The sequence below is a fragment of the Mustela erminea genome, chromosome 12 (genome assembly GCF_009829155.1).
Source record: "Mustela erminea isolate mMusErm1 chromosome 12, mMusErm1.Pri, whole genome shotgun sequence".
In the NCBI taxonomy this organism is placed as follows: Eukaryota; Metazoa; Chordata; class Mammalia; order Carnivora; family Mustelidae; genus Mustela; species Mustela erminea.
The window spans coordinates 32,842,460-32,868,215 of NC_045625.1; the positions used below are offsets into that span (position 1 = coordinate 32,842,460).

Below are 25,756 nucleotides of genomic sequence, written 5' to 3' on the forward strand. Positions count from 1 at the left end.
CGTGCCCCAGCCAGAGAGGCCACTACTGCTGAATTCCACCTACTTGTTGCCATCTGGAAAGGGAGACCCAGTGTTGCCAAAGCTTCTCATTTTTAAGAGAAGCCGAAAATACGGATTTCAGTATAATGCCTTTCATTCTTAACTATTGGCAAATGATTCTAGCTTATTCTACTGGTAAATGGATAAAGAAACTGCGGTACATCCATACAATGGAATCTTAGCAGTAAAGAGACGTGCACTAGCAAGTCGTGACAAGTCACGGGGAACCTTAAGTGCATGTTGCTGAGTAAAAGAAGCCTGAAAAGGCTACATACTGTAAGAATCCAAGCATATGATATTCTAGAAAGACAAAACTTTATAGACAATGAGAACAATGGTTGCAAGGGGCTTGGGGGAAGGGGAGAGTATGAATATAGGAAACACGGGATTTTTTAGGGCAATGAAACTGTTCCTATGCTGCTGTAATGCTGACTCCATGATGTTCTGCATCTGTCGCAACCCGCAGAACTGTCCAAAGACTGAACCCTCATGTAAATTATGGGCTTTAATCCGTAATAATAGGAATATATGGGTTCATCAGTTGCAACAAAAGTACTGCATTAACACACGATGTTAGTAATAGAAGAAACTGTTGAAGTAGATGTAGGGAGAGGAGGCGTATGGGAACTCTTTACTTTCCATTCAATTTTCTATAAACTTAAAACGGCTTTAAAAGTAAGGGCTATTTTAAAAAATACTGAAAGTGCCCCCTGGGCCAAATACAACACATCTGCTGCATCTAGCTATGAGTTTGTGACTTCTGACCTGATCCAACACCCTCATTTTACAGAGAGGAAAACTGAGGCCCTTCCCATCTCCAAAACAAAGTGAGAGCAGTGCTTCCCATCTTGGGATGCTGAGGATCTTCCCAACAAAGGCCCTCCTCTTTTCCCCACCAGAGGTCTGCTGCTTGTGGAAGAATAGGCAGCTGAGGGCAAAAACCAGTGCAGAGCTCTGGCTCTGGTCAGGCTAGCTGAGCTGAAATGCTCCAGCAGGTGGTGAGAGCCTCTAAGAGCCCAGATACTCTTGGTGTCCATGTTTATTTAGCCAGAGACTAGGCTCCCTCCCAGCTTGGCCTGGATCACACTCACTGAATTGGATGCAGAAAGGAGTGGATGCTTGTGACCCTTGTATGTGCCTTAGAGCAAGACAAGACTCAGCAGACAGGAGCTGCCACTGGCAGGGCCCAAGACTGGAGCTCAGGGACCGTGATGTTACAATAACGTCAGACAGTTGAGGAGGGCTGGATGATCTGCCCTCTCATTCTTTTCTATCTCTCTGATTTTTTTCTTCCCATCGGAGCTATGAAGCAGGTAGGACAGAGGTCATTATTCTGGTTTTGTGGATCAGTAAACAGATGAAAGAGAAGTTAGGTGACTATCTGTCTTACATCAACACAGCCAATGAATGGCAGAGCTGGCATTTGAATCCAGACCTTCTTTTAAATATTAATTACCAGGATGTCTGGGTGGCTTACTAGGTTAAGCGTCTGCCTTTGGCTCAAGTCATGATTTCAGGGTCCTGGGATCAAGTCCCACATTGGGCTACTTGCTCAGCCAGGAGCCTGCTTCTCCCTCTGCCTACCACTCCCCCAGCTTGTGTATTCTTTCTCTTGGACAAATAAATAAAATCTTAAAAAAAAAAAGAATAATCTTTGCCTAAAGACAAAAAGAACTCTTATAAACACGATTCTAATTGGTAAATGTATTTCCCATAGGAGTAAAAGTTAGCCTTCTGGAACTACACGTATATGAGGGTTTAACATGTATATGCAGATAATGGGAGGCAAGGTTCTCACTTCAGAGAAGGAAATTACACACCAACATGGGAAGAGAATAAATTAGAGTTGGAGGTATTACTATGAGTTTATACCTATTTTTTTTAAAGATTTTATTTATTTATTTGGGAGAGAGAGAGAATGAAAGAGAGAGAGCATGAGAGGAGAGAGGTCAGCGGGAGGAGCAGGGAGCCCGATGTGGGACTTGATCCTGGAATTCCAGGATCATGACCCAAGCTGAAGGCAGTCGCTTAACCAACTGAGCCACCCAGGTGCCCTATACCTATTTTAATATATATAGAAGATGGATAGAGGAACATACATAGATACACGTGTACTCATGGGTTACTCTACTTCTGTCTCTTCCTGCTTTGTCTGCTGAGGGGGCTGCAAAGCAGTGACATCCCAGTAGCTATGAGCACACTCATTGTCCAAACCTTGGTTCCTAGATGCCATCCTCCAATAAAAGGAGCCAAGTTCCGTTGGAGAAACGACCAGTTCTAGGACTGAGTCAGGGAAAATACAAGGTGATCCTGAAGCCTAAAGTGGTGCCAGAAAGTAAGGAAGTATTAAAGGACAAAAAAAAAAAGATGGGACATGTCAAAAGGACATGAAGCAACCCAAAAGAGCTTCCAGTGGCTAAAGTAAATATACATAATCCTAGATTATAACTTAAAGGACAAAAAAATCAAATATCCATGAGTCCATATTGATATAAATAAATAAATAAATAAGAAGAGCCAAATCTTCCTTACAAAAGAATTCCAAATAATAAATATAGAAGGAACGAGGGAAATAGAAAATCATCTTTAGAGCACCATGATAATAATTGCAAGATCCACTGATGATGATAAAATTGGTAGGCAAAACCTTAAGAAGAAACAGGATATTTGTACAGCCTCAAGTGATCTCTCCCCAAATGTGGTAGTTTCAACATATGTCCCCAAAGTCTTTGATATTCCTCCCTCCAGAGGAAGGACTGAATTCCTCACCCCTTGAACTTTGAGTGTAGTGCAGGCTGAACTCAGTGGCTTTCTTCCCTGAGCGGAATATGGGAAGAGGGAACTAGTAATGCTACCACGGAGCCAGTCTGGCAGGCACTACCTCAACCAAGTGATCAAATTTAACTTCATGAGCAATAACATTATTTATGTCATACCTCTTATGACACAATGAGGAGGGAACTTTATCTGTGTGACATTCTTCTGAAAAACGCATTAGTTCTGCCATGTCACGAGAAAGCATCAGACAAACCCAAGCTGGAGATATTCTACAAAATATCTAAGCAGTACTCTCCAAAAATGTTAAGATAATGGAAAAAAAAGTGTGTGGGGGGGGAAGACTGAGAAACTGTTACAGATTGGAGGAGAGTGAGGAGGCATTGTGACTAAACATAACGTGCAACCCTGTATTGGATTTTGAAACAAAAAAAAGGGACATAAGTGGGAAAATTGGTGAAATCTTAGTGAAGTCTGTAGTTTAATGAACAGTTTTGTGCCACTGTTAACTTCTTTGCTTTGATAATTATACAATAGTTACTTAAGATGTTAATATCAGGAGAAGTTGGAGGAATGCTCTGTTCTATCTTTTGCAACTCTTCCATAAATCAAAAGTTTTCCCAAATTGGGGCGCCCGGGTGGCTCAGTTGGTTGAGCGTCTGCCTTTGGCTCAGGTCATGGTCCTGGATCCTGGGATCGAGCCTTGCATTGAGTTTTCTGCTAAGCGGGGATTCTGCTTCTCTCTCTCTTTCTCTGCCCCTCCCCACTGTCCTTCTCTCTCTCTCAAATAAATAAATAAAATCTTGGAAAAATATTTTCCAAAATAAAAACATTGTAAAACAAAATAAAGTATATTTGTTGCACAAAGATATTGATAGTCCCCACTGAGGAACTCCCAAAGCCAGTGAGAACTTGCCCCTGCTGTATAGTTCTAAAATATCCACGGTCAAAATTAAGCCTTCAGGTCTCGGATCTGGTTTATTTGATACTGGTCCATATTGATCCTTCTCACAACCAAGAAGGGAGTCAGATATTCACTGCAATGCCCATTGTACAGACGAAGGGAAACGAGACACAGATAACAGTACCCATCTTCTCATTGAACACGTGCGATGAGTCTAGCCCATAGAAAGAGAAGGGTTTGCCTCTGGTCACACAGGCTAGGGGGCCAGCCCAGCACTAGTGTTTCCATCTCTCTATCCTTGAAACTCTCTTGGCTGCTATTTCAGGGCAGCTTCAGACAAAGCTTAAATTTGGACTATTTGGGAAGGCAAAAAGAAAGCAAAGGAGAATAATTCTCATCTTGCCCCCACCCCCTTCTCACCTTTGAGTTAAGCAATAAAGCTGAAAAGATCCTTCAGCAAACAAATCCCTTCTCATTATAGAATCCACGGACGGGCACATCAGTTCTTAGGAAACCTGAAAGGCAAGCTCCTTAGGAAGGAGGGCTGTTCGTACACGCCTGTCCAGGTCCCCTCTTCCCTGTTCACTCTCAAGGAAGCAGAATGTCTGCTTCAGGAGAAGCAGCTCACTGGAAAGTCAGGTTCCCAGACCACCATGGCCAGGCCAGCTGGGGCTGGTGGGAGCAGTAGGCTCCAGGAAGGCACCCTGGCCAAGGCACAGTCTATACTTACCTATTCCAGTGCTGGATTCATTTTCCACGTTGGAACGTGCTCCGGAGCATTTGTCACTGATGGGAAAAGGCATTTGTGGGGTTAGGCCCATGTGGGTGATCAGATGAAGATTGTCGCCATGCCAGAGGATGAGCCCTTTTTTTCTTCAAACAAAAAGTGAAGCTCCATTGTCCCTTTCAAACTGTGAGAAAACTGGATTAGTAGGAAATGATTTTGCTCCTGAAATTGGGGCCAGGAACTTTGGGCAAGGTTTTGGCTGCACCGAGAGGTGGAATTGCCTTAGAGAAGGAAAATGTTTGCTTAAGTCATAGAAAGGCAGAGAAAAGACCCCATTCGGGCCATCCTATTTGGGAGATGGAGACTGCTTTCTTTATTTGCATAAACAAAATATTAAAGCTTTTTGTTCAAGAAGCCTATATCTCAGGGGAAAGGAATGCAATCATTCCAGTAATTAACATTTCCCCCCACAACTGTGGTTTGCATCATGCGGGATCTTCTCATTTTGATCCTCTTGGTTCCCAGAAAATGTAGTGTTTCTTCTTCAGGGCCTCATAGAGGAGAGATGGTATTGACAAGAAGACTTTGCATACCTATGATGTCAGAGTCCAAAGTTTCAACTCTTAGCAGATCAGCTTTTAAGATAAAAAAAAAAAAAAAAAAAAGCAGTTTAGGGGAAGATTCTGAGTATTGCTGTCACATCTACCTGGGCTTGAATCCTGGTCCTGCTTCATAGCTATGTGACTGATCTCCATAGTATTGGTTAACTTCTCTGTATCTTTGTTTTTTTTGTCTTTAAATTGGCATAATAACTCTTCCTTAATGACATTGTTGGGAACCAGCCCCCCAACAAGAGTTCTATCATATAAGAGCCATTCAGAAGACATTCTTGTTGAATACCTCTTGACGATCTTCTCCCTCTTAAGTAGATAAGCAAGAACTTATCTCTGCCTGTTATTTTTTTTTTTTTTAAATAACTGCCGTATGGAGCTATGGGATTTAATTTTAAATTTAAAAAAAAATTTTTAAAATTTTATTTATTTATTTGACAGACAGAGATTACAAGTAGGCAGAGAGGCAGTCAGAGAGGAGGAAGCAGACTCCCTGCTCAGCAGGGAGCCTGACATGGGACTCGATCCCAGGATGCTGGGATCATGACCTGAGCTGAAGGCAGAGGCTTTAACCCACTGAGCCACCCAGGCACCCCGGGATTTAATTTTAATAATAGCTTTCAAAACATTCAGCAGATTAACCAGAACTTTCTACTCTGAGCAAGCCAATCACAATATAGTTCCTCTACCTCTTCTTTGTAGGAATCACGATCATTTTAAATGGCCAATTAATTGTGAAATGAATTGTTCAATGATTTGTCTTACTGGAATGTTACTTTTACGAAGGTAGGGTTGGTCGGGACAGTGTTTGTCATGTTTATTGTTATAACCCTCATACGAGGTGCTGGCTAGCATGTGTGCATGTCTATGAGAGAGAGAGAGAGAGATCCAATAGTATTTGCATGAACAAATGAATTAATAAAAACTAAACTTTGTAACAAAACCAATCAACAAAAGGAAGATATTTCTATATTGGAAGGAAAATATTTCACATGATATTATGGAAGATGACACAGTGCATTGGCTTTTACTTAAGTTTTGACTGAATTGCTTATGATAGTTTAGCCGTAAGCCATGAGAGATAACTATAGGAATATCACTAGAATCGATGGGTTCAAATCCCGTCTTGTCACTTCCTAGCTGTGTGGCTTTAGACAACTAAGTTCTTTTATACCTCTGGGCCTCCATTTTTCTAGCCATAAAATGTAAAATAATCTTTATCTCAGGTCTTTGCTATGAGTATTACAGATAATATCAATGATGCTTTAATAAAGTGCCTGGCACATTGGACATGTTTGGCGAAGGGAGCACCTGGGAGAGGTAGTACAGTACAGTGGTTAAGCACATAGCTTTTGAAGTTATAGTGCCTGGGTTCAAATTCTGTATGCCTGCACAAGTTACCTAGCCTCTTTGTGACACTTTTCTTCTCATCTACAAAATGGAGATGATGATGATGACCATCATCATAATAATAACTACTTTTTGTGGTCATTGTGAAATTTAAATAAGTTAATAGGTAAAGGGGCACCTGGGTGGCTCAGTGGTGTAAAGCCTCTGCCTTCGGCTCAGGTCATGATCCCAGGGTCCTGGGATGGAGCCCCGCATCGGGCTCTCTGCTCAGCAGGGAGCCTGCTTCCTCCTCTCTCTCTGCCGGCCTCTCTGGCTACTTGTGATCTCTGTCTGTCAAATAAGTAAACAAAATCTTAAACAAAAAAAAAGTTAATAGGTAAAATGCTTAGAGCAGTGTTTGGGGGGCTGTGTGTGTACACATACACATATATGTTAAGCCTAAGTGTTGCTGTGATACTTTGATAGCAAATGTTTATCCTTTGAGGATATAGTCATTTTCAGAAGCAGCCAAAAATTAATCCCAGCCATGTAGATGATCAAGAGAAATAGAGTTTTTGGTAAAAATAAAGTGTTTTGTTAATTTGTTCACTTGGTTACTATTTCTTTAGCCCTAAATGTCAGTAGCCAGGAAATCAGGCATGAAGTGGATAGTGTCTTTGGTCTTGAGGGGGTCTCTGGCCAGGCTGAGGAGACAGATACGTAGCAGAAGAGCAGTCTATAGGAAAGGGCAGAAAGAGCCTCGGAGCAGGAGGCAGGAGGGTTGAATTCTGCTTCCAGCTGTGATTTGAGCCTGCTGTGTGGCCTTAGACAAGTCCAGTTCCCTCTCTGGGCCTTTGTACCTTTGTCTTGGAGAAGTTAAATTTGATACGATCTGTGGAATCATCCTGTTTGTGGTCCACGGATCTTAGACTTTTTTTTTTTTTTTTTCCCCAACAATATGGTGCTGCTTCCAGCCATTTTCTTCTTTTTGAAGCCTGTGCGGCCTCTACAGGAAGGTGTGTGAATTCCACACCTTCCAGCCGGCCCGCCCGCCCACCTGCCAGCCTTGAGTAAGCGCCTGTCTTGGCCCTGTGGAGGGAGTCAGAAACCAGCTCCCTGCCCTCACGGGCTGTGCAGGGAGCACTTGCCACCGTCTGGGCCTCAGAACCGCATGTGTATAGAAAAGGGGCTCTGCTCAGAGGTCTCCAGGGTTCCTACAACAGCTCCACCCCATGCTGTCAGGGTGGGAGGGCAACATGAGGGGATGTTCTCCAGCACCATTTTACAAACTGTTTAGGGAAACTGACATTCTGTGGGATGTGAATAATGTTCAGTAAAGCAAAAGACGGGGAGAAGGTGTTGTTTCAGCCTTCAATATTTAGTTAAATTTAAATAAAAATTCTCAGGATGTTTAACATGTTCATTACACCTTGAATTTCCTCAAGGGACAATGCAGTAGATAGACAAAAGTAGGCTCACAGAGTGGCTGAGAGCACCAGCTAGGTTTTGAATCCTGGTTTGCTACTTTCTAGCTGTGTGATCATGGGGAAGTTCACTGGCGTCTCTGATCTGCAGCTTTAACATTATTGTGGGGATGAAATGCAGCATTGCATGCAGAATGCTCTGCACACTGCCTACAATATAAGCACTCAGTACATGCAAGATCATTATTGTATTGCCCATGTGGCTCTTCTGTGGAGAAGTAGTTAGAAGCATCCCTTAGGATGCTGGTGTTCCGTGAGCCCAGTGTGGGCAATACTGACTGCTCTGCTTGTTTGAGCACTATGCCTGCCTTGTCACCCTGCCATCGGAAGACTCCTGTGAGTACCTGCCCCCTTTCATCAACTTGTGCTGAACACAGGGTCTCTGGGCATAATGGGCACAGAGCTTAGGTACTGAGCACAGGGTCCTGAAAACTCAGAGGAGCCCAAAGAAGGGTGAGTAGGTGGGTGTGGTGGCAGCAGGGGACATCTGAGAGGTCATTGGAAAGGACGAGGCTAGAGAGGTGGGCTCGGGGAAAGTCGTGGGAGGCCCCAAGGCCAGGATGAAGAATCAAGGCTTTACCCTGTAGTGACAGGGGATTGTGATGGAGGTGTCTGGGGGTGCTTGCTCCACAGTGCCCAGAGGTACTGCCACCTGCTCTGTGTTGCCTCACCTCCAGGGCACATCTGGGAAGACAGCAGCGTGAACAGCTAGACCAGGAGGCAGGAGACACAGATAGAGGGTTGGCCCCCTCTCTGCACTGGGTTCGCAGGACACGGCACTTTGGTTCTCCATGTCTCAACTTCCACTTCTGTGAAATAGGGGGAATCACCCTTCCTGAGCAGCCTAACCCACAGAGCTATAGAGGGTTCATTGAGATAAAGTATTTCAGTAAGCACCAGAAGTTGACATCCGACTATGTACCAGGCCTGTGTTCAGGCCCAGAGAAGACTGAGATGAGCAACACTGATCTCTGCTCTGGGGGGTGGAGTGTTCGGGCTTACAGCACAGTGAGATAAGTGGTATAGTCAAGTCAAACTCATGGAAGGGCCCTTCGTCCATTGTGGAGGCTCCTGGAGGAGGGAGGCATTCAGGAAGGTTCTCCAGAGGGGGCAATGCCTCAGCTGAGTCCAGGCATTCTGGGTAGTTAGTGGTTGAAGAAAGAAGAAGTAAGGTTGCAGGCAGAGGATGCAGTGTGACAAAGGTACGGAGGAATGAAAACGCTGTGGTCTGTATGGGCAAACGAGGAGCCGGTGGTATTGTTAGGGCACTGCATTTGAGCTATGGAAAGAGACTCAATGGATGCTGCTGGCAGGAATAATGCTTGCATTTAAACAGAGAACATAGCCACATAGGACCTGATCTGAAGCTCTTTCTGGAGAATTTTGTGAATTAGCTAGTATAAAGCTTTGTTTGTGCCGCCTGAAATTTTCCCATGGTCCCATGGGTCTCTGTGAGAGGTTACATCAGTGGTGCTGGGCAGACCGCAGGCCTTGAATGCCAGGCTGAGGAGTTTGCTCTGTAGCCTGCAGTCTAATGGAAGAATTAACCATAAAAGCCAGGGGATTTAGAATGGAATCCTTGGCATTCTTTGCATGTGCAGGGCTGGCTAGGCAAGGAGGTTCCCAGAAGAAAAACAGAAGGACCTTTGCCCTCCACCTGCACTTAGGCAAAAAGTAGAATTAGAGTAAGGTTGTCTGAGTGATCTGGCTATTGTGCCTGCCCTTTGGGCTTCAGCATCCAATCTCCCATATTGCAGGGGCTTAAGGCATGCCGCTCAGGAGGCTAAGTGGTAAGCCCTAGCCACTGCCCAGGCTTTGGGGAGTTATTGCAGGCAAAGAAGCCCGAGCCATGATATTAGTCCTGCTGTTACCCAGAGAAGGGAACTTGGCTGTCCTTCCCCAGCTGGGAATGCATGCTATCCAGCTTGCTGCCATTGGGGGGAGTGTCTCTCAGCCTACTCCTTGAGCTCCCCCTGGAGCCTGACCATTGGCTCTCCCATCTCAAGGCCTCTGGGGTGGAGAGAAGCAAGGGCTGGGAGACACAGGGCCAAGCTCTGGCCCTAACCTACTGTGTGACTGTGGGCAAGTCCGCTCACCTCTTTGAGCTTCAGTTTGCTCATTTCCAGAGTGAGGAAGGGCAGATATGAGCATTAAATAAGGTAAAGTGCATGGGAGGGCTCTGCAGTGGAAGAGGTATCCTTATCTTTATTAAAAGAGGCAGAAGGGGAAAGCAGAAAAGCAGGACAATGAATGGAAATGTGAATGTTGCCCTGTTATTTGATAATCTTATATTATTTCAAAGTTTTATGGCATAGTATGGGCATTTTGTCTTTTTTTTTTTTTAAATTAACTTTACCTCTTAAAGGTGCATACTGAAATATTTATGGACAAAACTATATAACATCTAAAATATGCCTTAAAATAAGGAAAGGGTGATGTGAGTGTGGGTAGGGATGAAATAAAGAGTTGGTTGCTAAAGCTAGGTGATAGGTACCCGGGGATTCATTATGCTATTCTGCCTACTTTTCTGTTTACATTTTCCCATAGTAAAAAGTTGAAGAGCATGGCGTTTAGAGTCAGACTGACCTGTCTTCACCATTTAATAGCTGACCCAGGGAAAGTCACTTCCCCTTTGCCATCCCTCTACTCATCTGTCAACAAGTATACTAATAATAATACCTGCTTCGTAGGGTTCTCACAGAGACCCCATGTGATAGTGCACGTAAAGTGCTTACCTCCATTCCTGGAACACAGTAGGCATGTGATAAATTATGATTCCCTTCCCTTCCCCTCTAGAGATCTTCATCAAATGTCATCTGTTATCCCCCTGCCCTGCTGGGTGTATCTAGACTCTCTGGGCCAGGGCCTGTCTCAGGTGGAAGAAGATGATCATGCCCAAGGCTTTCTCCAGTGGTTGGTGAACAGTCAGCTTGCTGAGTTCGGTTGAAGGAAGCAAAGGGAGCTAAGGTGGTGTCCCCACCCACCCTGGGAGAAAGGGAAATGGGTGAGGGCAAAGCACTCGGATTGAGCATTTTCTCTATACTGGCCATAGAGCTTTACAACCACCCTGTGAGGTGAGGGCTTTCACTCAGAGAGTTTGGAAACTTATAAGTAGTTGCATAGCTACTGAGTGAAGAGGAAAGAGTTAGGATGGAATAAACAGAGAGCAGATAAGCATAGAGGGTTGGAAAGAAAGTGGCTCCAGAGGAATGGCGAGGAAATGGGAATGGAATGAAAAAGGAAGAGGATGGATGGGGAGAAAGAAGCGCCAAAGGGCACGGAGAGGGGAGAAAGCAAAGAAGAGGAACAGAAGTGGCCAGTTCCTCTCCTTCTCCTCCCCATCCCTCAGGTGATGAAATTACTTCAACACTGTCAGCCTCTGGACATGAAGGCTGGGAGATGAGAAGACCAAGCCTGTCTCCCCCCAGGGTCCCATTTTCCCCACTAACCTCATGCTGATCAGCACTGCATGGTGGTGGACAGCGCCCAGGCCACACCCCAGCTGGGTTGGCATCACCCTCCCTCCTGGATCTCTCTTCCACATGCTAGGTCTGAGCCCCACAATCAGTACCCCCTTACCCCCTCTCCTTTAAGAGACCTTTCTCAGTGGGCTTAGGACCTGATCTGAAGGACCAGGCAGACTGGAGGTGAGGTATGGTCTTTCACCAATCAGCCTTGGGTAGGTACTGGGGGCTTCCCAAGAAGTATGAGAATCGGACTCTTCCCACAAAGGCTCAGTGTGCTTGGAGAGTTAAGACAGATGGGCATGTAGAACAACAGGAGGCATCTGGACTAAGTAGAAGCTGGCGACCTGTTCTTGGAGCCTCACAGAAATCCAGCCCTTTCACTCATCAGCTGTGTGACCTTGGGGCAATCTAAGCTCTTCACTTCTCTGGGCCTGGTTTCTACATCTTTAAAGTGCAGATTATAGTCTGCCCTGCCTGGCTCTCAGGAGGTGTTTGAGCATTGAGGATTATGGGTGTAAAAGCACTTTTTGATCCTTGGTGCCCTGCACGCACATGAGCTTTCATTCCTGGGTGCCAGCCTCGGTGACTCTGAACCGTGTTTCTCTGTCAGGCTGGGGTTTTTATCCAGGGATTAGACTAGAACCTCAACATGAGGTTAGTCCCTTGCTCTTCTCGATGTCACTCTTGGTATTTTATCTCTTGCTTTGTTCAGTGTGTGAAGACACACTCGCTCAGTCATTCTTAGTATGGAATATAAGGGAAAGATGTATATTTTTTGAAGAACAGATGATCTTTTATCAGAAAGTCCATCTAGATTCTCTTTTAGCCATTCAGAGTAAAACTTAAGTTCAATAATAACTATATGGATGGTTACTCTCAATTTTCCTCTCCTTTTAACCTGATTTTAATTTCTCTACTGCTTTCAGGCTGAGCTGCTACCAAGCTGATCCAAAGACAAGAACCAGGCTGACAAGCCTGAAACACTCTGTTCCAGCCATCAGAAGCGACACTGAACAGAGAGGTAGGATACTTTTATAACTGGATCAGTTTCCCCTGGCTGCTGTAACCAACTACCTCAAACCTGGTAGTTTAAAACTATAGCTATATATTCTCTTAGAGTTCTGGAGGCCTGAAGTCCCAAACTGAGGTGTCCGCTTGGCTGCAGTTCCTCTGGATGCCATGGGGGGGGGTAATGTGGGGTGGGGTGGGACGTGTTCCTGGCCTCTTCCAGCTTCTCCTCGCTGCCAGCATTCCTTGGCTTGTGTCCGCATCACTTCAATCTCGGCCCCTGTCTTCACATAACTTTTTCCTCTCTGTTTTCTCCTCCTCTGTCTGTACACAACTCCCTGTGGCTCTCTTTTATGAGGCACATGTGATTGCACATAGGGCCTGCATGGATTATCCAGGGAAAGCACCTCCCGAGAAGATCCTTAACTTAACCACATCCTTTGGCAAGTAAGGTAATGTTCACAGGCTCCAGAAATTAGGACATGGACATATCTTTGCTTCCGCCATTCAGCCTACCACTCCATCTGAGAACCCTAAATGCATAGAATCATCTACCATCTCTTGTCCATTGCATTAATTAGTGGTGAGAAGCAAGATCTCTGGGAATCGGACCTCTGGGCTCCCATTCTAGTTCAGTTAGTTACTGAATACATGGAACGTATTCCTTCCTATTTCAGCACCTCAATTTCCTCCCTGAAAAACTGAAGACAGTATTTCCCATGCAGGGCTGTAATAAGGATTAAACAAAATACTCTGTGAAAATACCTAGTATAGCACCTGGCAGTACATACTCAACAAAGTATAGTATAGTGTAGTATATTATACTATAGTATGTATAGTATATATAGCATAGTAAATACTCAACAGATGTTAGCTATTATTAGAGATGGTGGTTTTAGCATATGTCTACAAATTCTTTAATATTCCTCCCTTTGAGGGGTGGAGCTTAATTCTCTTCCTTTTGAGTATTGACTGGACCCAGTACCTCATTTTTTTTTAAGAGTTTATTTATTTATTTATTTGATAGAGACAGAGAGATCACAAGTAGGCAGAGAGGCAGGCAGAGAGAGAGGGGGAAGCAGGCTCCCTGTCGAGCAGAGAGCCCAACGCGGGGCTCGATCCCAGGACCCTGAAATCATGACCTGAGCCGAAGGCAGAGGCTTTAACCCACTGAGCCACCCAGGTACCCCTACAGTGCCTCATTTTTAATGGACAGAATAAAGCAGAAGTGACCACGTGTGACATCAAAGACTAGATCGAGATGCTCCAGCTTGCTCCTTGTTCTCTCTCAAATCACTTGCTCTGGAGAAGCCAGCTTGCAGGTCTCCAGCCATCAGCCAGCAGAGAGTAAATCAGGAAGAGGATCCTCCGGCCCCAATCAAGCCGCTGGATGCCTGCAGCTCTGGCCAGTACCTTGATTGTAATCTCATGAGACTCTGATCTAGACCATCCAGCTAAGCTGCTCTTGGATCTCTGACCCACAGAAGCTGTGAGATAACAAATGTTGCTTTAAGCCACCGAGCTTTAACATAATTTTTACACAGTAACAGTTAACTAATTATTATTATTTATCTTTAAACATTAATTATCTATTGCATGCCAAGCAAGAGGGTTTACAGGGATGGCAGACTACCAGCCCTCAAGGAGCATTCATTCTGATGAAATGTCAAATGATGTTTGGAATAAAGTATAAGACAGTTCCAATGAATTGTATAGCATAGACAAGGCCAAAAACCTCTTTATTTAGACAACATTCTGTAAAGGGGGCTGCTGATCTGTTACTAGGATATATGCTGACATTCGGGCAGAATCCAACCATACTGGGAGTCTGTGTAAAACAGTACCTGTGGGGACTTTATGAAGGAAGAAACTCAGGCACTCTTTAAAATTACACACTGTCGGGGCGCCTGGGTGGCTCAGTGGGTTAAGCCTCTGCCTTCAGCTCAGGTCATTATCCCAGAGTCCTGGGATCGAGCCCCAAATCTGGCTTTCTGCTCAGTGGGGAGCCTGCTTCCCCACCCCCTCTGCCTGCCTCTCTGTCTACTTGTGATCTCTGTCAAATAAATAAATAAAATCTTTAAAAATAAATAAATAAAATTACACACTGTCCCATGATCCAGCCATTCCACTCTTGAATGTATACCCCCAGAGAAATGTGGTTCCCCAGAAGACAATTTCAAGGGTGTGTATTCATAGCAGCATTATTCATAATACCCCTGAAGTAGAAACCGAACTTCTCTAGGAATCCATTAACCAAGGCTTGCACTTGAACTTTGAGTAATATCCTATAACATGCTTAAAGATGTTCTTCAAATGTTAATAAACTCCCTGAGATAAGAGAGTATCACGCTCCTGCAGGTGGCCCAGATGTCCATAAGCAAACTGTAATATAGTCACACAATGGAATACTTCTGAGCAATAAAAAGGAACAAACTACCGTTATATTCAACAATATGAGTGAATCTCAGAGACATTACGCTGAGCAAAAGAAGTCAGAGACACAAGGGAGCATGCCTGTTTACACCAAGATCAAGATGTAGAACATTTCTGGTATTTCATTGTGTTCACATAATATCTCAATAAAAAATTTTAAAGATAATTGGAACCACTAAAAGAGAATAGAGCATATTATTAAATAATAATAACATATATTTTAATTATATTTATGCCCAAGTATATATACAACATAGTGTAAGCTGAGGGGCTGGGACAAACATCCAGCTTCTTGATGGAGGATCTCCCTGGCTTTGCTGTGTGACTGACTGAAGGAGCACTTCCTAAGTGGGGTATGCTGGAGTACTGCAAAAATGTAAACTCAGTTTTAGCTACAGTAAGTCCTAATGTAGTTGAAAGACTGAACCGGAGGGATCATGGAATACAATTCACTGTGAGTGAGAAATAAGCACAAACAGCAAGGGGTCATCTTGACAAGGGATTATACCCAAACTCTGCTTTGTGGGTTTGTAAAGGAATAAGCCTGAGCAGCCATTGGTACTAGTAAATCGTGTCACATTGTTGAGAAGCATGCAAATCAACCCTGCAAGCCCCCTGGAGTACCATGTAGTCCCTTCAGGCATGCCCCTAGAAACCCTAGTATTTGAGAGTATGTCCCAGTTCCCAAAAATCAAGAATGAGTCAACTAAGGAGGTGTCTCCATTCAGGTCTCTTCTGGGCCTTTCTTGTCCCACATCCACACATCTTCCTCTGGAGTCCTGTTCTGGGCCACCTAGAGGAGCGTGATACTCTCTTATCTCAGGGAGTTTATTAACATTTGAAGAACATCCTTAGGCATGTTGTAGGACATTACTCAAAAGTTCAAGTGCAAGCCTTGGTTAACAGATTCCTAGAGAAGTTCTATTTTCTCTGCTCCCTCTTCAGGATCCCTGGGCCTTGCCTTCTGTATGCATCTGCAGGTTGCCTTCCTTGTCTACTGTTGAAGCCAGGCTTTGATCACGCGACTTGCTTTGGCCAGCAGACATTTGCACATGGAATGCAAGCAGAGACTTCGTAAGCCTCCTTGCACAATGGGGTTTGCCATCTTTCTTGTTGCTGGGGACCTGAGTCGACCACATAAACAAGTCCAGGAAGACTTATCCTCCCGGAGGATAAGATCATGTCAAGAGAGATTCTAGCCGTCCCAGCTGTCCCAGATATCCCAGCTGAGACCCTGCACATACGAGTGAGGCCAGCCCAGACCAGAAGAACCATTCACCCAACTTACAGACTGGTGAGAGATAATCAACCTGTTTTTGTTTTGTTTTGTTATAAGCTACTATGTTTTGGGATGGTTTGTTATGCAGCACAAGCTGACAGATACAGAGAGGATGATACCATTTAGTAAAATCCTAAATTGGCTAGCCAGCTGAAGAAGAGGTGGTGGTCCGGGAGAGGGACATTCCTGGGAGAAGAGATAAAATCCACAAAGGCACAGAGGCATGGAACAGTGTGGCCCATGGGGCCACCTCATGCTTTGGCCTCACTGGAGCGTAGGGATGGAGGTGGGAAATGACAAAGAATATAGTTAAAGGAGTAGGGGCAGGGGCTGGATCAGAAAGAGCCCTCTATACCAAGTCAAGGAATTTCCAGGTAGCCTGAGGTCTATGGGGAAACCATGGAAATCTTTTAAGCAGTAAAGAGACGTAATTAGATTTGCAGCCTTAAAAATATCATAGCTGTTACTAATGGAGTGTTTACCGTATTCCGGGTGCTTTCGATATGTCTGGCAAAAAAATGTAGCCAGGTTACAGGGTGGAGAGTGGATTTGAGGTGGTCAGGAGGTAACAGGCAGACCAGTGAGGCGACTCCTACAGGAGACTGAGGAGAGTGGATGAAAGCCTGAACTGAGGGGGCGGCCACTGGGATGGGAGACGATGGGGCAGATAGGCAAGGTGTTCGGGAGGCAGGACTGCCTCAGAGGACAGAGAACAGACTGCCTCTGTCCTCTGCATCAGCAGAATGAGGAAGGAGGTGGGGTCTGGGGTGACTGCTAGTGTCTGGTTTAAGTGGCTGTGGAGAATTTTGGAATCAGTTGCATTGAGGATTCTCAGTTTCATTTAAACCCAGCTCTCAAGAACTGAACGGGGCTGGTGACTGTCTTACCCAGTCCATTCTCTCTGCCTCGCCACGGACAATGCTCAGGCTGACGATAGGTAGTCTAGGGCCAAGCCATTTTTTTCTGTGATTGGGGAATTATTTTTATTGTATTAAGAACTAGCACATAAGACCCATGATTTCATAAACATTATTGCTTAGCAAAGGGCCAAAGAAGTTGTTTCCATTTACAAAGTTGGTTAAAAGAAAAACGTTGTCAGTAATGGTCCAGGTGTACACAGATATGGCTGAAATAGGGCACGAGTGCCGTTCAGGGCACTCTGCAGCACCTAGAGCACACATTTTTTCCAGGGGATCCCAGAGGGCGAAGGCCCATCTCTTCACGTGGCCGATGGGACTGACCCGTGGCAGAGCCCGGCTGTTGGCCAGCATCTCTGTCTTCGAATCACCTTCAAAGCCAATTGCAACTTGTCCGAGTGAATGATTAGGTGGCGGCTGTAAGAAGGTAGAGACAATGAATATTCCAGTTCCTCAGAGGCCTTGAGGAGCCTCTGGCTTAGGGAAATGAACTTGTCCTCACCCGCCTGCCTGCCGCCTGTCTCCTACCTGCCTTTTGTGTAGATGTTTGCATTGTCCCAAGAAAAGACTCCTGCATTCAGACTAAAACTTTGTGTGTGGATGTGGGGACCTGGTCTTGGTGGACACTGGCAGAGATGGGACTCATCATGCCTCTGGGAGTCCCAAGCTACCCCCTAGGCAGGTAAAGGGCAATGACAGGCCCCTGTGAAGGCACAGCCTCTGGCTCGGCAGACAGGCACATGAGCTCTGCAGCCCAGCAGCCTGCCCTAGCTACCGGGTGGTGGATTCTCGCCTGGACACAGCCTTTCCCCATGGGCCGGGCCTCCCTTTGTGCAAGGCCGCAACACAATGTGTGTAATCCTGCAGACCTGCCCCTCAGAGGCAGGCGGGCAGGAGCGCGCTTGGCTTCCTGTCTTGCTGAATGGGTTGAATGGGCGCTGGGCCTGCCCTTAATCCCCCAGAGGCTGACTGTCCCGGTTGGGGGAGGAGGGTAGGCAGAGGAGGAGGGAGTGGTGGGTAGCAGCTCACAAGTCTCCAGGCAGGAGGCTGGAGGGCCCTGCCCCAACAGTTTCTCCTACCTTTCTGGGGCAAGACAGGGAACCAGCAATGGCCTTGCTTGCTGGCACCCTCTTGGGACCCTCCACACTTCTCCCAGCACTGTTCTTGGCCAGAATTGGGTGTGCTAGAGTTAAAAGCAGGGAAATCATTGTAGAAAAGAGCTTTGAAACCCCAGTATGTCAGAACCAGAAGCAGCCTCAGGAATTCCATTCTCCCCCTCTCATTTTACAGATGGGCTAACTGAGGCCCACATGGGTCAGGGACATGTTTAAGCTCACACAGTGAGTAAGTGGCAAACACAATGTAGGAAGCAAAGGCTCCTGATTTCAGTCCAGTGGCCTTTCCAGTAGTCTAACAACTGTTTCCCAAACTGTTTCCTGCAGTACCCCCAACTGCCGGGGGCCATTTAGTGCTCCCGACAAGAATTGCATGGTGGGCTACACCGGGAAATGCTGTGACGCAGGAGCACATTAAGGAGCAGTCCACCAACTTGGACCTCCTCTCCAGCTTACCTGGCAGTGCACTTCTTTGTTTACACGGCATCCTTTCTCTCACAGAGTAGTACTCTGAAGCTCACACTCAGCAAATTCTGCCCCAGACCCTGCTGTAAACTCTCTGGAAGTGACTATGAATGTGGTGAGGGTGTTTCTGTTTGACCTCCCAGGGGTTTATGCCATGTGGGGGCCTAGACGGGCAGCATCACATCCAAGATTCAGAGTTGACCAGTGTTTATTACTGGGTGCCTTCCACCTTGGTTGTCTCTGACAGCCCTGTTGGCTAGCTAATAGAATCTCAACGGTACAGTCATGGAAACTGAGGCACAGTCATGGAAACCGAGGCACTTGGTACTTGGTTACTTAAAGTCATTTGGCCAACAGTCAGCAAAACTGGGTTTCAAGTCTAGGTCTGCCTAGCCTCTTAAATCCCATGTTCTTGGTCTTCTATCATGTTCCCCTTTCCTTTTTTAATAATTTTTGATAATAAGCAAAAAACATCACTGGAAATAAAAAAGGTTGGATTCATGCCCCATTCCAGCCTGATGTATTGTGTGACCCTAGACAAGACCCCCATTCCTGATGCATTGTGTGACCTTGGACAAGACCTCATCTCCCAAGGTCTCCTCTCCTGCCCCTTACAATGGGAGGGTTAGACAAGACACTTGGTCCCTGTGGGTCTCTCCTGCTCAGCATTCCATGATTCCATGATTCTGGTCCTCAGACCCAGGCACAGATCATCTTGCGGGGTAGGTCTAGGAATGAGGTGACATGAAGCTGGGCTCGTAGGTGGGGCAGAGACAGACCAGCACCTGCCTGAGAAGGCAGGGCAGGTGCCAGCTCACTCCTGGCATCTTATCAGAGCCATGGGAAACTGTCACCCAAGGCTGATGGAGTCAGCCTTGCATGGTGCTGGTTCTCAGTAGCATGACTTGTGACACCCTCACAGGCAATGACCTCCTTTGTGGGTGGTGGAGAAACTTGTAGGACTGGTGAGAGTGGGAGTCAGGCAAGGGGCAGACAGGTAGTAAGACAGCAGTGTGGCATTCTAGACTTGACTTGGATTTACTTTTTATGGGCTGCATTTGTCATAATTTAGCCAACAGGTGGTTCTTTTTTTTACAAGGAGGTGGTTATCTTAGTTAGGGTTAACCTAGAAGCAGACTCGAAGGGAAAGATTCAAGTGCAAGTAAGTTTATTTGGGAGAGGATCCCAGGAAGTGCTTCCAGGATCATGGAAGTAAAGCAGAGCAGGGAGAGAACACCATGAATGACACGTTATCATGCAAGTGACCCCTGTTGGGCAACTGGATCTTGACCATGCTGGGGAACCAGTGTGGTACATGTATGTGTTCAGCCTCAGTGTTAAGCCACCTGAGGGGCAAGGCAACTGGAGTATGTATCCCCAGCTTGGGTGTCAGAGTGTCAGCCACTGGTTAAGAATCGTTTCTAGGGGGGCGCCTGGGTGGCTCAGTGGGTTAAGCCTCTGCCTTCGGCTCAGGTCATGATCCCAGGGGCCTGGGATCAAGTCCTGCATGGGGCTCTCTGCTCAGCAGGGAGCCTGCTTCTCCTCATCTCTCTCTCTGTCTGTCTCTCTGCCTATTTGTGATCTCTCTCTCTGTCAAATAAATAAATAAAATCTTTAAAAAAAAAAAAAAAGAATCGTTTCTAGGGAGGGGGCTGTTCATTCCCAGCATGTCTGCTCTGCCCTGGGAAGGACCACCAGGGAGAGCTCCTAGGCAGAGTGGCAGGTGCTGAGGTCCCATGTGTCTACCACAGAGGGTTGTGAGCCAGAAGCTGAGACAGCTACACCTGGGAAGGGGTCTAAGCTCCTCCTCAGACTGCTAGGGCCTGGGTTCGGGAAGGGGAGGGGACGAAGGCTGAGTAAGTCATTTGCCATCTTGGAGCTTCAGGTCCCTCATCTGGCAGATGGAAGTGGAATCCCTGCCCTGTTTATCACACACAGGACCAAATCCTAAATTACACAAAGATGAGGAGTATATAGTCATCCCTCTCCAGTCTGTCCTCCCCGCCTGCCTGCCCCAATACCACATGCCACTTCTCATTCACTTCACCTAGAATTGTCAGCATTTGGGTCCTCTCAGCACCTATACGTCTCTCCTGCTCCTCCTGGCCAGGAACACATCCCCCTTAGAATGGGCAAGGACTTTAGATTTAGAAATTATGATTCTTAGATTCAAGAGGGAGCAGAGGTATATTGGCCTGGAAAACAAAAGGTCTGGATGAAAATCTTAGTTCATTCATTCATTTGCTTAATATTTATTGAAGATTAAATAAAGATTATTGAAAACCTACCATACCTACAAGTTGATGGTGCTTGAGGAAGAGGACACCATTCCCAAGGGAGCTCTGTACCCTTGGGTAGGCTGGTCCCTTTCCCTTTCTTGGCTTGTCTCCGCATCTGTGAAATGGGCCAGGTGGCTCCTGAGGTCACTTCTAGCACTGTCATGTTTTGCTCTATGTAGAGCACCCCCAGTCTCCATGAGATCTGTGGCCTGGTATCCAGGAGGTGTCCAGGAGGCCAGGTCCAGGAAAAGATACATGACAAGCCATCCCATGAGACTATCACCGTGCCTGGGCTTTGCCTGCTGAGAGCTCTGTGTAAGCTCTGCAAACAGCGGCTGAAGATGGTGGATTTGGGCAGCATTAAGCTGTATTAAGTCGAGCTGTTTCTACAAAGAATATGTTTTAGGATAAACCTGGAACCAAAGGTGCACTAAGAGGGTGTAACCCATGTGAGAAGTGGCTTCATGCCACCCCCAGCACCTAGCGCAGAGAACTGTTCCCCTTCTCCGCCCACATGCAGGACTCCCAGAGAAGAAAATTGCGTAGCTCTCTTTATTCTAGGAGCACATCCCTGGCGCTCTAGGCACATGACCCAGGCTGAGCCCATCAGAGGACGATTGGTCCAGGTACAATCATGTGACCCAAGCTGGGAAAATTCGGGTCCTTTCTTGGGACTTTTTTAAAAAGCTGATTAGAAAGAATCCTTTCCTGATGGGTGTTGGAGGTGTGAGCCTAGAGCTGTTGGGAGCCATGTCCTCATCGTGGGGAACCCTGTCTTGTGGAAGGAAGGAAGGCAGGCAACAGTTAGAGAGGAGAAGCTGAGAAGAGTGTCTTGGTGTTTGAGTTCCTTGTCCCAGACCTCCCAGCCTAAGGCCAGCTCCACCCCTGTCCCTCTTGGTTATTAAATCAATAAAACGCCTTCTTAAGCTTTATTAAGAAATAAAACATTTACTTGAGTTTTATTTCTGTCACCCCAAAACAAGAGAATCCTAAGTGAGAACAGTAGCTTCCATGTGTTGGGCTTACCATGCGCCAGGAGCATTTCACTGCATCACCTTATATAACCCTGCACATGGCCATATGGACCATGATTATTATGCCCATTTTATAGATGAGGAGACTGTGAGGCAGAGGGTTGAGGGATTTACCTAAGGTCACTCAGATGTCACAAGCTGGCTAAGCAGGGATTCAAACCCAGTGCTGGCCAACACCAAAAACCTTGCACTTGCCTCTTTAGTCAGAGGCACGTGTATCCCCTGAAACCTTTCCAGTTCCCACCCTCTGGGAGACTGCCTTCAAGACAGACCCACCTTCCATGAGTTGACCTTCTGTGTCTTGGCTTCTGGGGCTGCATTTGCATTGCAAATAAAATTACTCCCATAGGAATTTTCAATCATGGGGGCTTATGATGGCTCTTAGCAGCTTAGCAAGTTAGAGTCAGTCTCCACATTTGACCTCTTCTTGTACCTTCGCTGAACTGAGCATGCTTTTTTGTTGACATCCTTTGGAATGTGAGACATTTCTGATCTTGTCAAATCCTAGCCACAAGAACTTCAAATAGTACTGTTATCTCCAAAGGCTCAAGAGAGGTGAAAGGACTTGCCTAGGTCACCCAGCTTGTCAGGCAGTGCAGAATCTGGAACCCAATTCTTTGTTTAGTTTATTCCTTTTCTGATAGATCTCTGGGTCCCTACAGCTCTCAGCAAGCCCTCTGCCACCAGACCCCTGTGTCCAGTCATAGATGACAGTGTTGTTGGAGCTAGCACTAGTAAAGAATGTGCTGAGAGCCTTCCTATGCTTTTACCCAGTGAGAGCTTGAGTTTTCCTCACTGGAAACTCCTATGGGAGCTGTAGACAAGGCCGTGGGCAGGGACGTGGGGTAGAGTAACTACCCTACCTTTCAATGAAAGAGGGTTCCCCCAAAGCCAGTGCAGACTGGAGGGGGTGCAGGAGAGCTCAGGGCCGACCCAGGCACTGGCAATAAATCAGTGAGCAACCTTGAATATGATCATCACCACCTACTCTGCTTCTAAGAAAAAAATAATAACAACCACTCTTGTTGAGCAGTTTTGTACATCCCGACATCATAGTCACCCTGCAGAGCAGGTGCTATAGTCACCTCACCTGGCAGATGGCGAGCCTGAGGCCAAAGCCATGAAATCCCACGTCCAAGGCAACATGATGCACCAGCAAGTGACAGAACCAGGATTTGAGCCCTGCCATTCTGGTTCTAGAGCTCATTCTATTAACTACCTCGCTGTAGCATCTCCCCCTTCCCCTGCCACAAACCACACAGTTATCTTTGCAGAGTTCTGGAGGTTAGAAGTCCAAAATCAGTATCTTTGTTTTGAATTGTCAATCAGGGTATTCTCTGCAATCCATTCCAGATTCGATGGGGAGGAGGAGGGGCACTCCAGCATGATTCTAAGGTTGAAATCACTAATTTTGTATTAAGGTAAAACTACAGTAAACTTATCTAATCTCATTTCAAAGGCAGTCCACCTGGCTTATTTTATTATTATTATTATTTTTTAAAAATTTATTTATTATGTATTTGAGAGACGGAGATCACAAGCAGGCAGAGAAGCAGGCAGAGAGAGGAGGAAGCAGGCTCCCTGCTGAGCAGAGAGCCCTATGTGGGGCTCGATCCCAGGACTCCGGGATCATGACCTGAGCCGAAGGCAGAGGCTTTAACCCACTGAGCCACCCAGGCGCCCCTTTTATTATTTTTTTAAATAATTTTTAAAATAATTTTTAAAAATAATGTTCTTTACCCTGTGCGTGGATGGGTTGACTGACCAGCAGGGTCTTCTCAGCACTTTACACTTTGTACAACCAGCTTCAATGTCTCTGAACCCAAAGGATCCTCTGGTCAGACAAAGAGAGTTGTCTCCCATTTTACTGATGAGGAACTGGGGGCCAGAGCGGGGGAAGCACTTGCCAAGTGTGTACGTGCTTGCGTGTTTGTGTGTGTGTTTCGGTGGGCATGTGCAGGAAGGGTTGCGAGTGCCCCTGCAGGCCTGGATCCCGGCCGGGAGAGGAGCTTGTCAGTTTCGATGCTTGGAGGGGAGGGTTCCGGCCCACTGCCCATGTATGGAGTCACTCAGACTTAGCTAAATACACAACAGCCAGGAGCCTGCATTACAGCTGCTGAAATGAGAGGGCAGCACAAAAATGTAGGTGTAGCTCCTAACCTCCTCCCCCTGCCCCTTTCCTCCTGCCTCCCACAGGGCAGAACTGCCTGGAACAGGCCTGGCCCAGCCAACGAGTCTGCACATGCAGCATCCAGGAACAACTGCAGGGCGGCTCTGGGGCACATGTTTCCACACGCGCCCTGCCCCACATGCATGTGTGTACACGCATATGTGCACACACATGGCTTCCTAGGAGGTGTACTTGGGAAAAGTGTGGGACTCTGGGTTCCAGCTCAGCCTTTGACTCTTTGGTGACCTCTGACTCTTCCTTCCTCTAAGCTTTGACTCTCCATATATAAAATGGGCATGATGATGTCTACCTTCCTGAGCTATTACAAGTATCCCCAAAAAAGACAGTAGGACCTGAAAGCCCTGGGTCTGAAGGAGCCCTGGGAGGTAATTAGCCTAATGCTTGCATTTCACAGACAGGGATTCTGAGGCTCAAAGAGTGAGAGGGAATTGCCCAGATCACAAAGCAAGTCAGGCATTGATTGGCTAGAACACGGGCCTCCTGACTGGACGTGTGCACCAAGTCCAGGACTTGGCCGTGGGAAGAGCAGAATGCTGTTGAAGATGAGTTCTTGCTCCTGCGTCTGGCCATCCATGTACATGTGATTTTGAGACCAAAATACACTGTAAATACCACTTGTTAACACAAACTCACATTTTCTCTGCTGGGGGATGTCCTTCTTTGTGAAATATTAGCTCAGAGAGGCAAACAAAAGCTTTTATGAATCTCAGTTTGCTTAATGTCTTTGATGTGCTTCATGCCTACAAGTTCATACTAAGCTTACCTGTCTGCAGGGCTCTTGAATGACCCTGTATCAATCAAGCTTTCCCTAAAAGATAAATTCCAAAATGGAGAGTCAGGGGAGTCAGGTTTTAGGGCCACTGGGAGTGTTTGCCCAAGTCTCTGACCCTCCCTTTGCCCATTTATAAGTGGCTAGTCTTGCACTCATCTGGTGTGTTCTCCCTGCCTTGCTTGCCTCAGCCCCTGGGGCCCACCGCAGCTGCACTTCCTCAGCCAGACTCTCACTTTGCCTCTGCACCGCAGCTGTCCATATACACTCCTGCCTGTCTGTCAGGGCAGGTACTCCTGGGCAGGAACTGAAACCCCAGTGTCTTTAGGACCCAGTCTTCAGTTGCTGCTCAGGAAACATGTGTCCAATGGAAGGGCTTCTGGTTGAACTTGGAGTTAAGCTACGCAGGTAACAAGAAGAAGGAAGCACCTAAAGACAGTAGGTAAGGCATTGGGAGAGTCAGGATTCCTTTCTTCCACCTCTTCTGCCACCTAGCCCGAGTACTACTCCAGACAAAGTGACAGGACTTCCCAGGTGACTGAGATACTCTTAGTAGTAATTGTATGCATTTATTCAGCACATACCATGTGCCTAATGTTTCATATACATGTTAGCTCTCACCCTAACGTCAGCTCAAAACCCATTTTCAAGATTGGGACCTGAGGTTCAGAAACCTCCTTATTTACTTCAAGGAGAGGAGATAGGATTTGACCTTGGGTCTGCCTTGATTTCCAAGACCAGGGTTACTCTGATAACACAGGCCTCTTCTGGAACATTGATACCCTCAGGAAACTTGGGACTAAGAGATTTCCCTTTGCAGGACTTTTTCCTTATTGTAGACACAGGGAGGATAGGACCGTGTCTCCTTATGGATTCTCCTTCATCTCCCTGACCTCAGTTTTCCCATGGGTGCAGTGAAGAAAGGGGCCA

General features: G+C 46.3%; 1 long non-coding RNA gene across 1 annotated transcript in view; it reads left to right on the top strand.

Annotated features, from left to right (window-relative positions):
• The window catches only part of LOC116570137, an 85,313-nt gene that overhangs the window by 46,585 nt on the left and 12,972 nt on the right, over positions 1 to 25,756 (top strand). The window contains exon 7 of the long non-coding RNA XR_004277292.1: positions 12,263 to 12,357. This is a non-coding gene — a long non-coding RNA (uncharacterized LOC116570137). The remainder of the gene's footprint in view (positions 1 to 12,262; positions 12,358 to 25,756) is intronic.